At 37.6% G+C, this 12601-nt stretch overlaps 1 long non-coding RNA gene across 1 annotated transcript in view; it reads right to left on the bottom strand.

Annotated features, from left to right (window-relative positions):
- LOC118698045 (uncharacterized) overlaps positions 1-12601 on the bottom strand; it is a 49137-nt gene that overhangs the window by 20170 nt on the left and 16366 nt on the right. The window contains exon 2 of the long non-coding RNA XR_004981831.2: positions 1525-1728. This is a non-coding gene — a long non-coding RNA (uncharacterized LOC118698045). The remainder of the gene's footprint in view (positions 1-1524; positions 1729-12601) is intronic.

Genomic DNA, 12601 nt, shown 5'->3' with positions numbered 1-12601 from the left:
ACAGAAGTCTCTTTTGGGGTATAACCCATTAAAAAAACAAAGAAATAACAAAAAAGAGTAGGTTGTTCTTTAAATTTGATCTACCAGTTAAGAACAATTTATCTGCTATTAAATTGACTGAGAACTGCAAAGTCTCTCTGAAAAATTCACATCAGCATTAGTTTTAAACTACCATTGCAATAATATCAGCTCAAAATGAGAAAATTGCTTAACTCAAAACAGAAAATTATCCAATATAAAAGAGCACATCCCCTCAAAAATGTTGGTTTTAGATAAACATCTGCTATGCTAGCTACTAAACAATACATTCCTTCAAAAGTCTACTGTAACAATTCCACCTGCATGCCCAGAACTAGTTTACCTGTAAAGACATAGAGAAAAGCAACAGAAAATTCAGGGAGAGCTCATTACAGAACCTAAACAAAACACAAACAATTCATTTCCCAAATTTTAGAAGCTGGTACCAAAAAGTCAGAATTTATTGGGCAGAAAAATACTAATACCACAAAAATAAATGGGTCTCCCTTATCCTCCTACCATGGTCATATTAGCTCCTGCGAGAAAGAAATCTTCTGTCTATTTAAAATGGATTTTTTAGCCATAATAACATTTTGACATACCGTAATGTAAACAAACTGTTCTTTCCCATCCCAATATTTCCTTCTCTGTCTCTCTGTCTCTCTGTGTCTCCGTCTCTCTCCTCTTTTTGTTTTAATATATGGCACACAGACAGACACACGCCCCCGTCACTGTCAATATGCACACTCATTAGCAATATGTCAGACTGGCATTTTCAACACACTCCAGAGCATAACTGAACTACCACACAGTGCACACACACAGGCGTTAAAATACAATTGCAGAGAAAAAGAGCTCAGTGGAACAATGTTTGACTTGGAAAGCTAGGCAAACATACAAAAGGAGTAAGTGAGATTCTCGGGCAGTATTTTACAAAGGAGCTGTGAATTCCCAGCTAACATCATCAATGCTCCCCTCTTTTCATACACACAAACAGACACAAACACACATACACAAAAGTGAGCATTTTAGCAAGACATTCTAATGCTGAATTACAGATGCAAGAACACGGGTTTTCCCCTGGTTTATTCTTCCAACTTTTTAATGCATTTAAGTTACATTCTAACTTGAAGTAATGCATGAAAATAAATGCTGAAAAACCCAAGCTGAATGACGAGTTCCTAGAACGTAGACTGTCAACAGCATTTCTCAGTTTCCAGCTGAGAAAATTAGCTACAAAACAACTGCATCCGCATTTTTTGGAAAAAGCATCCAGCAAGACACTGAAGACCACTTAGAAAGGGTGAGTATCACTGAACTACAGTGTTGATTATTCACCTCTTGACGCATTGATAAAACACATTCTAGATTGCTATTGCAACTGCTTTAAAATACGACAGAATAGCTTCACATGGGACCCTGAAATGAAAGGTATCCTCAAAGAACCATGCCCTTTATTTTTCAAAAGAACGAGCAGTGGAGAAATGCATAGGGAAAGAAACATACCTTCAGTTATCCCAGCGAACGACTTTTCAGCACATCTACATAGTCCTGCGGCTCCACCAGTGCAAAAGTCAACACTGCTGTGCTTGTGATCTCTGTGACAATGGCATCATACTGCCGGCAATTTTTTCGATTAAACTTCTCAGACATGGTAGCAACTTTGTTAATTATGATATTAGCCAGCTGGCGGGTACAATCAATCATCCACTGTAAGAAAGCCAGACAAAGAGACATCTAATCATTGCAACCAGAGCAGATAAATTTTGTTCCTTTCTTATACGTGTCACAGATTCTATCCCTCCTGACCCTCTACACAGCCATCGACTGTCAAATTTAGATTCAGCAAGCTCCCAGCTTTTCTTTATCCCTGCCTTAGATCTGAAACTCCTGGTTATCAGGAAGACAAGCGTCACCAGCTGTCTCAGAACAGGAAGGCAATCAGGTGAATAGTACTTATTATCTCTCATTGCCTTCTTAGGAGCAACAAGATTGATTTTGGATCAACAACGCATCAAGATCTCAGGCACAGCTACTACAGTGTCAAGTCTAGAATGCAGTGCATACCTAAAGCTGACCTCAACCTTTATTAATACTGCATACCAAAAGTTTGAGGGCTGCTCTTTTTTTAGTTTTGTTTTGTGTCGAGTTTGTTGGTTTTTTTTTTTTCATTTTTTCCCCTAAGAAAACTCTTATATTTTTTTTTTTCTCCAAAGCTGCGTTGGATATTCTCTTATTCCAGGCCTCCATCCCCCCACCTCAGCAAACCCAGGCAAGCAGACCGCACGGTTACTCCGGGGACTCTGTTTCACAGTTGGATAGTCTTAATTGGGCCCACAGAAGCAGTTAGCTACCATTAAAGGCTTCTCTGTATACATCTTCCTCTCAACTAGTCTGATTGTACAGAAAACCCCACAAGTGAAGCCTATGCTTTGGGAAGGTTAAACACGCAAATATGTTATAAACCCAGAATATAAAAGCATCCTAACAGAATCTGAGCTGTTGGTGAATTTCAGCATTGGTCTAGAAACAGGAATATATTTGGGCTTTTCATTTAGAGCAGCATTAAACAATCATGCACTCTTACTGTAAGACCTTTTTCAACACACCAAATGCACTGCCAAGTAGTGGAAGGTGGCTCATATGAAGTAGAAACAAAGGTTTTGTTACAATAGAACAAAAGCTATCAGAATAATGCATTCTGGTACAAAAAGCCCCACCAACTAACTTCATACATTTTGAAATGCCTGCTGACAGTTCCATTTAACTAAATAGAGTATAATAATCAGTGAATACAAATTTATAAGGTGAAAAAATTTTCAGCATCAGTTGTGGATTCTTGGTATACTGGCTGTCCTGGCACTTGGACCAAAGACTGCTTTTCCAAAACTATTTATCCTCAGAATGGTGATCTTGTGTTTATGTCACCTTAAGTGAAAGCTAGTTTCCATTTAAAGTGGTATCCAGCAAGACCATCTCAAATCAGGAAGAAGATTTTGTGGACTTTACAGCATAAAATTACCTCTTTTTTTAAATAAATCCACTAAAAATGATACATTTTTTCTTGAAAGTTTTCACATGCAGTTCAGCTGAATTTTTCACGCTTTCTTTACATGCAAACATAAAATATCAACAGTTAGAAAATAGCAGCTAGTGGGAGCAACAATTACATCCTGACTTTGCTCCCTTCAAATTAAAGTTTTGCAGAACCTGCTATGCGTTTCAGAAGTCAATTTTTTTGTCCTATGTGACTTCTTCATTTGGAAAGTTGAGGCTGGATACAGGAATAGCAATACTGTTCACAATTCATTATTAAACACAGCTAATTGCTTTCTGATATTTGTTTGAAAGGATGAAGACAACAAAATAAATTACATACTCAAATGTGATGTCATTGTTTCATTCATTTTGGATGACTGAAGTATTCAACCAGCTTCTCAGGCAGCTATTGAAGGCTACACCAGTTCTGCTTTGCATTCTATATCCAAATTGTTAACAAATTGAGATCTAGCTCAAGTACCTCCACAACACATTGTCACCAATGCAATGGCAGACACTGTTAGAAACTCCTGAGTAATTCACTTAAAATATCTACCCACAAGAGGATTTTACTCAGAAGGAAGACCTTAATGAATTATTTGCCCTCATTTTTAATGCTTTACTCAAACCAGATCTTGCTTTATTTAAGCAGCAGCTAAATATGAAGAAATAGTCTTGGTTTTAGCACAGAGATTTAAGGCAAGAAGTAATAACTGAGCATAGCAAATGAATGAGGGACTTGAGAAGCACACAAAAACAGGAGGCTGACATAACTACCGATTCATTTTTCTGGAAGGTTAAGCAAAATCATCAGATACATAAGCCTATGCCTAGCAGTATCTCCTCTCAGCCACCAGCATAGACCTGACTAGGTTTCTAAGCTGTCAGAACAGATCTGAGCAGGCAAAACTGGAAAACAAACAGGATGGTGTCTGACAGACACACATTGACCTGACCAATTATTTTAAAGATGCAGGAATGAAGGATCAAACTTGGGACCCCAGAAGAACATGCTTTTGTCCATTTTCAACAATTACATCTGGTTTTCCTCTTATTCACACTTTTTTTCCTTTTCATTACTTCAAAATTCACTGTGGGAAAATATGGAATTAACTTCATGAACCCTCAGCTATAATAAACAAAGCAACTGGGCTTGTCACAATGCTCTTCTCTGTCATTACTAGGATGGACAGCATGACAGGAATCTGCTGAAAATGAATTATTGTACCTATTTACATACTTGAATACTGGTGGAACAACTTATACACTGGATGGATGTACTATCTCTATTAGCTCTCATGGAGATTGCAAAACTGGTCTGAATTCAGTTTTAACCCTGCTTGAAGGAGGAGGCTGGACTAATTGACCTCTGGATGTCTCTTCCAAATTGAATTATTCTATTTATCTATGAACTGTCTAAAGCAAAAACAACATAAATAGTAAAAATTATGAGATTATCCAAATTAAAGGAATTAGAGATGTAATTTTCACAAGAGGGCAGGGCACCTCCTCTGAGTACTTTGGCCCTCAATTTCTTAAGTCATTTGAAAAATTAGCCATATTTGGTTGGGGGGTTGTTTCCCCTGTCCTTTGAGACATAAATATTAGAATTACCAAAACCTCCATACAATGAGAATTTCAGATAAAAGGAAACATATCAAGGGGAATACACAAAGGAAGTGAACAAAGACCTCCACGGAAGCAACTAGACAACATACTTGATATAGGAGGAGTAAATTCAGGGTCAGGTAAACGAAAAATTTCATTAGAATAGAGGGAGATAAAGGATAGACCATGGTTAACTAAAAGTATATTCAGTTTAAAAAAAGAAAATGCAAACCATGGCCATAATAATGGTGGTACAGGCTCAAAAGAGAGGTTTATTTTGGTAAAGACTGGATTACTCCAGGATTTCTACAGTATTTGCTACATTCTTAGCATTCCTACATGGGATGGGGGGGGGGGGGGGGGAACCAAAAGAAACAAAAAACCCCTCAAATCCCAAAGATCCAATGTAGAAAAATATAGTAAAGAGTAGGAGCCATTATCTAAAGGGAAAAAAAAAAAAACAAAAAACAAAATAAAACAATTTATTTGTAAGCTTAACTTAAAAAATGTCCATCTAATAAACCTTCCATTGTACTCTCATAAATCCTGTAAATCTTCCATTCAGTACCTCATTCTAAAAAATTAAGTGAAATTAAGCAATAATATATGTAAATTATACATTTAAAATAATGAACAATGTAATGAAAGGAGTACTCTTCACATTACAATCCAGTGGGCTTTTAAATTAACTTCTAATGTTCAGCGGCTGCCAATTAATAAGGAGCCTATATGCTTGATTCTGCTAGAAAACACAAACTAGGAGAAGGAAAAGTGTAACACAAGGGCACAATGCCAGTGCAGGAGGGGTACACTAACACCAGTGCAGATCTTTAAGGGAACACACTTAGTAGAGCCTGGGTCCAAGGACCAAAACCTTGGTCTGCAGTGAAGCTCTTCCTGAAAACAGCAGCTTTTAAGGTTTTGGGACACACTGATTCCCGTCTCAATCCAAGAAAAAGCATATGCAAGTGCAGACAGCGACCTTATGGTATGGTTTCTCATTTTGCCGTGTCATACGCACCTGAAAGCCACAGATATTTTTTCTTTTAAATTTTGTTTTAAGCAGCTGGCCTGCAGTTTAAACTGCACATATATTCCACTGAAAAGAATGAAATAATAAAGTCTCACAGTGCAGAACAATGTCTGCAAAGGTCACACGTAGCTTCTCGAGGGGGAAGCGCCATGAGGCAGATGTGAAGAGGCCACATGTTGTGTCAATCCTCAGTACAGAATGAGCAGAGGTGAAATATTAATGCATTGCAAGGAAAACAATCTTGCCTATATTCTAGGAACTGATAAAGAAAGAAAAAGGGGGGAAAGACCATTTCTCCACCTGCAGCGTGATGAACAGGTCCAGTTTTGTCCCACTTTAATATTGTCAGGACATGTGAACTAAAGGACTTTTTCTGCCCTGCTGCGGCCAGATGCCGACAAGACTAAAAGCTGCAAATGTTTCTTCCTTGCCACTCTGTTTCACCAATGCTCTGCTGTTTTGCTACCTGCACTAGTAGTCTGACATACCTCTTCTTAAACTGACCATTAAGAATATAGACACTACATATATATGCTCCAGCACCCTGCCTTTGACAACATCCAGTAGCACATGTCCCGGAAAAAATGTAAAGGCAAGCAAGGAGCAATTTTCATTCCTGATGTCCGCTCCCAGCTTCTACCCGCTCATGGCATGGAAGCTAACTTGCCACAAAGCCAGGACAGCTTAATGCAACACATTTGACAAGAATTTCAATTCTGTTACCTATATAACAGAATGACCCAAAAAATCAGTAATTTACAATATATCTGTGAAACAGAAATGCTTGTTGGAATAAGAAAGATTGAGCTGAAGTCAACAAAAAATTAATCTGTCCTAAACTATTTGTTTGCCTATTTTTTAAAAAAGACAGGCTGTTCATTAACATTCAGACTAAAAATTCTGGATTTGAAATGGGGTTGGGGGTTGTATCATTCTCTAAAGATGAGGCAATAAAAAGCTTGCATTGTCTTAATGGAACGACAGCGTATAAAAGCCCTTTCCCAGAGAGCCTCTCGCTGGGTCAAGTGAGACATCTGAGCACCACAACTCCAGGAGCTAGTAATACTTCTTCCCTAAAGGCACTGCTTGAACTGTTTTACAGGAAACTCATTCCCAATGTTGTGGTTAAAAAGCCTTTTCTACAGCCTGAAGGCATCTCCTATGCAAAATTTCTCACCTGCAGTAAACTGGAACTGGGATGGCAGACACACACACAGAACAAAATAGCAACTGAATTAAACAAATTCTTGTTCTGGAGACAACAAACACAAAACACATTGGAGAAAACATATTGCCATGCTACAGCAACACAATCTCTTTAGATTATATGGTACTTATGTTTAATGTGTCATTTTATATTTTTCTCCAAAATAAAAAATGCACTTACTGCTGAAGTAGTCTCATAAAATTACCCATTTTGTCTGAATAAAATTGAAACATGTAAAACACTAATAATGTGGCAGAAACAAACTCTGGTGCATGACCTATTAGAAAGGTTGTAACTTCAATGATCCAATCAAAGTGACATAAGCCAAACACCCAATAGACAGGAAAAAAAATTAAATCCAACAACATAAACCACTAAAAGCGTCTGATAAAATTTCATTAAAAATAGAGTATAGAGTTAATGTAGTTACATTTTGAGTCTGGATTCTACAAAGATAGGTCTCAAATTGTGAAAGTGCCTGACACGTGCATCCAGGATATTAATAATTTTCTAAATTCACTTAATGAGCTTCTTTCAATATAAATAGTTAATTTCCTGACAGATAATACTCTACAACTGATTCCTTTTAGAGCAGTAAAAAGGCAACAGCTCCAAAGGCAAACTAAAAAAACCAAAAAGATAAGGAGGCCAAGTCAGTCATCACTTTTTCCCCAAATTCTAAATTTCTTCCTTATATATCTTTAAAGGTTTTGCCATCAATGTCAGCTACCTATTATTTTCAATATTAGAGGACAGAGAGCTCTTACAGAGTGTTATACCAAAGAGTAGCTGAAAGAAGATGATCTAACAGCAAGAGAAGCATAGTTTGGGGTTGGAGGGAGGGAGGTGGGGGGTTTATTTGCTTGTTTATTATATCAGGCAAAATTATCACATTTTTTGTTTTGCAACAACAGCAGATGTCATTGTATTATATCAGATTCAGGTCTCTTTTTACTTCTTCATTACAGAAATTATCACTAGTAACAGTGTCATCTACTTACATCACAGTGAAATCAAGCCTAAAACAAATAATTTTGTGAGGCTATGGTTCCTTTTAAATAAAGCCTAACGAATTCAAAATTAAAAATGTTGTTCTTTCCCAAAACTTACTGGTTTATGCCTTTTTATCCTCACTTATACAGATGGTATTTGCGCAAGGATGCTATAAGATTCTCCTGTAAGGTGACTGAATGGGTCATATGTCATTGACCAAAGAAGCACCTCTGGAGGATCTGTCTCCATTTTTAAATGCAGATTTCCCCATCACATAATAATCAACTGCCCCAGGTTTTACCACAGTAAACAGGGAAGTGGAAGTTCTGCACAAGGAGCCTTCTCCAGAGAAACAGCATTAAAAGAAACCCACAAAAACTTTAGTGTTCAAATGCTGGCTATTCCCAAAGGGACAAAATATGTTCCATATATGCAACAAAATGGGGAATGGCTCTGAATATGCCAGAAATGTAAGATGCTAGACTGAAGTGAAATATATCAAACCTCTTATGAGCAAAGACTCAGGAGTTTTGCTGCTGTAGACTTTTTGCTCATTTGAAAATGCTCTCTCCACTCCAGCATTACCGATCATGAGAAAAATTAAATTTCTACTCTCACTTGAAGATGAACACTGATTTAAATCTTTTTAAGAACAGAATTTAAACTCTATTGTATGTGTAGAGGGATCAATCATACCATTAAAAAATGCTCTGTTGGTGGTGCTAGTTTCAACTGAAAAGTATAATGAAAATTGTTAATTTGCTGCCTTCATTTGCAAAAGAGTAGGGTTGTCATACTTAAATTTAGGATGGGGTGGGGGGGGAGGGGTGAAGATAACCCAAAATGTAACTGTAGCTCAGTATTTGACTGAATTAGAACATGGAAATTTGAATGTCTTTAAACTCCCTGGAGTAGGATAAACCCACAACTAAGAAAAAGAATAACTTCTTACCAGTTCTTAAGGAGCTGATTAAACTCAAGTTCTGCCCACTACTGCTCAATGCCACTGTAGTTCAGGTGTCAATACCCAGCAGCAGGCTGCTCCAAATGTGTGTACTGTCCCAACCTACTTCTTTGGCATGTCCACTATTTATCACCACTATCACCAGATGCACTAATCTGTAAGTTTGTAACAAATTACACTAATCCCTTTTAAGGATTCTGATCAAGGCTCTAAAATGCAAAGTGCCAACCCTGAAAATGACACGGCTCTCAGAGTCTTTGCCTGCATTTTAAATGCCCGTACCAACCTAATTATCATAATGTTAAAGCTGTGCAATCAAGTTCCTTGAAAATAAAAAGTCATGCTAAAAGAACAAAATAAAATTGATGCATTCAAGTGGAAAAAGGTAAAATAAACAAAATAAAGCATTAGCTAGAAGTTAGGAAGATCATGCATTAAGATGAAAGATGAAACAGATGCAATACACAGCAAAGATCAAAGAGCTCCATCAATTCATTCTGAGAGTCAAAATCCAGCTGAGCATGGGAGCCCTGTCCGCATAATAAGAAAGGTTGACTAAAACATAAGGATTAAACAGATGAGCTGTCTCCAGTGAATGTATGGCACAGGAAGCCCTGCTGAGCCACTTGTAAAGACACTTTGGAATTGTACACCTGCTACTCCACAGTGAAACCTACAGGAAGCCAGCATGCAAGGAGAAAGAAATCCACTAATGGACTAAATAGCTATCTTTAAGAGGAAAAAAAAGAGTTGATGCAAGAAAACAGCAGCTAACAGATTTCCTCTTTCCCCTCCATTTCATTTATTTACCAAATATTTCCACCACAAATGATTATAAAGAAATTGTTATCACCACCCTCTCACTATCTCAAAACAAAAGAAAAAAGCTTACCACTTAAACATCAGCACAGCCATCCTTACAGGATCAGCCTAGTGTTCTCAATGATACTGTCTGTCACAATATTACTGGTTTGGAAGCTCTTTTTGTACTCCAGCACTTGTGTTAACCAGCCAAATCTCTAACAACTTCAGTGCTATGGGATTAATTTTAAGGGTCACTAAAATTTGTATTATTTCTAATGCTGATGGCATTTGAAATAAGGTTATATAAAAATCTTAATTTTTCCTCATCTGCTTTATGGATAGGGATGGAGACATTTCAATCAAAATTTATATCTTATGACTAGTTTCTCTTATCATCAGTAACAAGAAACAAAACTAGAAAAAAGTTATCAGGTAAGAAATGCTATTCAATTTCATTCATTCATTCACTAAGTCTTCTATTAAAGTAAAATCCCTATGACATGCATGTAGCCAAAACCACAGTCTTCTCACAAAAAAAAAAGAGAAAATGTCGGGCTAGCAGCTACTCCATGACTCAAAGAATCTGAACTGCTGGGGTTTCCAACACCTCTGACAGGATCAGTGCTATCCATTACACCTCCTCACAAAGAGCGGGTCAGGGATGCCCTCACATCATAAGATGGCAAAGCATAACTTAAAACAATCAGGAAGCAAAGCCCACAAGTTTCTTAAGACTTTGTTTTCTGACAGATGTACAATTAATGTCCACTGTGGGCTACAGGTGGTTCATATTTATTTTTCAAATGAATGTTACTAGCCTGCTTGTCCCACAAATGTTATTTACAATCACATCTTTTATTCTTGTTTTAGCTGACAGGACAATCTCCTCAAGGATCTCTGCAGAGCTGATATATTTGATTTTCAGGTTATCTACTGCCTGCAGATACAAGCACTTTGATTGTTTACAATGCAGGAGTAATTGGTAACTGTTAAATAACTCCAGAGACTGATTTAAGAGTTCTTCACCTACTGCATGAAAGTAGGGCTTCATACCACAGTCCCTAATCTGGCTAAATACTTTAAGATTTCACTACAAAAACAGGATATTAAAAAATTAGCAAATGCAATGATAATTTAATCATCAATCGCATACAAGCATTATATTCAGTTTTAATGATTTCAAATGAATTTATATTTCAAAGTGGAAATTAAAATAAGAAACAAGCATGTTCCCTCATTATACTTCCAAAATCAGTTAAAAATATTAATTTGTGTAGCTCAGTTTAAAGCAGAATTTCTAGTGCTGCTTTCAGCATCTCAAGCCAAAGTAAGGACACTAAAAGACAATTCAGCCAGTGTTCCTATGAGGAATTTCACATGTTGTTTAATTGGTGATACATTACTTTTGATTACATAGGTTCAAGTTGATGACAATATTTAAAATAACTTTCAGAAGCATTTGCCTGGTCTTGCACAGTCAAATAGAATTACTTAGCTATAAACAAATCTGACAAAAAGTCACAGAGGGCATTTTGACTATTATTTGACACCATCTAATTGCCACTGAACTTTCCTGCTTCACAAAATGGCGAGGAAGCACAATACTGCTGTGAACACACTTTTCGTTGGCAGAACTCCTCTGAACTCAGCATTTTGTACTAGGAAAGAGCAGTGAAATGCATCATTGCAGACAGCACACATTACCAGACAGCACCATCATAGATGTAGCCTAAATCAGATTCTAAAGCACACTGTGGGAGGCCATCCAGTTAGCATTGCTGTGAGCTCACCATGGCCGCGTTTCACCGCAGAGCCCTCATCCACCATGCTTGGAGGAGCAGCAAGAGATAGGGGTATGTCTCTCTTGTCACTCTCTGCCCCTCTGGCTTCTTTGGGGAGTGCAGCACCAAGGCTTCTCCCCTGCTTCCATGTGAAAGCAATGTGGGTGCTTAAGGGCTGATAGCAGCAGCTTCCCAAAAGAGCAGCTCCACATGTTTGTGGAATGAAGGAGACACCAGTGGCAGAGCATCCACTCCTGTGCAGCACTACAGCCGACCTAAGGAGTCACAGGATCCTCTCCTGCTCCATATAACTCTACTGCAACCCCTCAATCTCATCCAGACAGAGATTTCTTTCCAAGCAGAAAATGTAAGGAAAACTGAGATTGTTCCTAAATAATTAGCAATGCCAATTGTCTGACTTCTTGGAGCATAAATGTACATGCTAGCACACTGTAAATTAGTCAAGTGGAAGCCCAACGTTTTACAATTTACAGCCAGCATCAAGTGACACCTGGACTCCTGCAAATCCCAGGTGCGCATCCTGCAAAAATCACATAAGATATACAGCAGAGACTGAGCCAAGTGCTCTTCCAAGTAAGCTGGTGGATATACTATCACAAATTTTACCACCCATGGGCAAACCACAATACGTTCAGACCCAATCACAACCGGTCTCATAAAGACATTTCAAACACTTTTCTCCAAAGAGAGAACTGCCACTTAGAAAAAGTTCAACCTGTTTACCCAGCTGTTTTGGCCCTACAGCTGTCATTTAAAAGGTCATAAACATTCATTTTTATAATGACGTAATGATTTTACCTTCTCCTGCTCAACAGTTTTCCCTAAAATATTGAAATCACTTTTGTGCTGAAAGTTTACCATTGAAAATTTTAGAACAGTTTGCGAAGAGTACAGAATGTTATGATAAGTCAAATACAGAAATTGTCTCTATTGTTAATTTAACCACTAGGCTTCTATGCAAATTCCAGAGTGGGATGTATGTACTCATTTATTTGTTCTGTTTTTACATTTGAACACTACATCTGCAGCTCTGTTGCTCTGCATTTTTTTAAACATTTACGTATATAGAATTAGCAGATGGCAAACAATCCGTCACCTCACTCTTTCAGAGTAAAAAAATCTCACAACAAAAA

The sequence above is a fragment of the Molothrus ater genome, chromosome 5 (genome assembly GCF_012460135.2).
Source record: "Molothrus ater isolate BHLD 08-10-18 breed brown headed cowbird chromosome 5, BPBGC_Mater_1.1, whole genome shotgun sequence".
In the NCBI taxonomy this organism is placed as follows: Eukaryota; Metazoa; Chordata; class Aves; order Passeriformes; family Icteridae; genus Molothrus; species Molothrus ater.
Note: the sequence above shows the minus strand (reverse complement) of the source record. Positions and strands in the feature narration are given on the sequence as shown.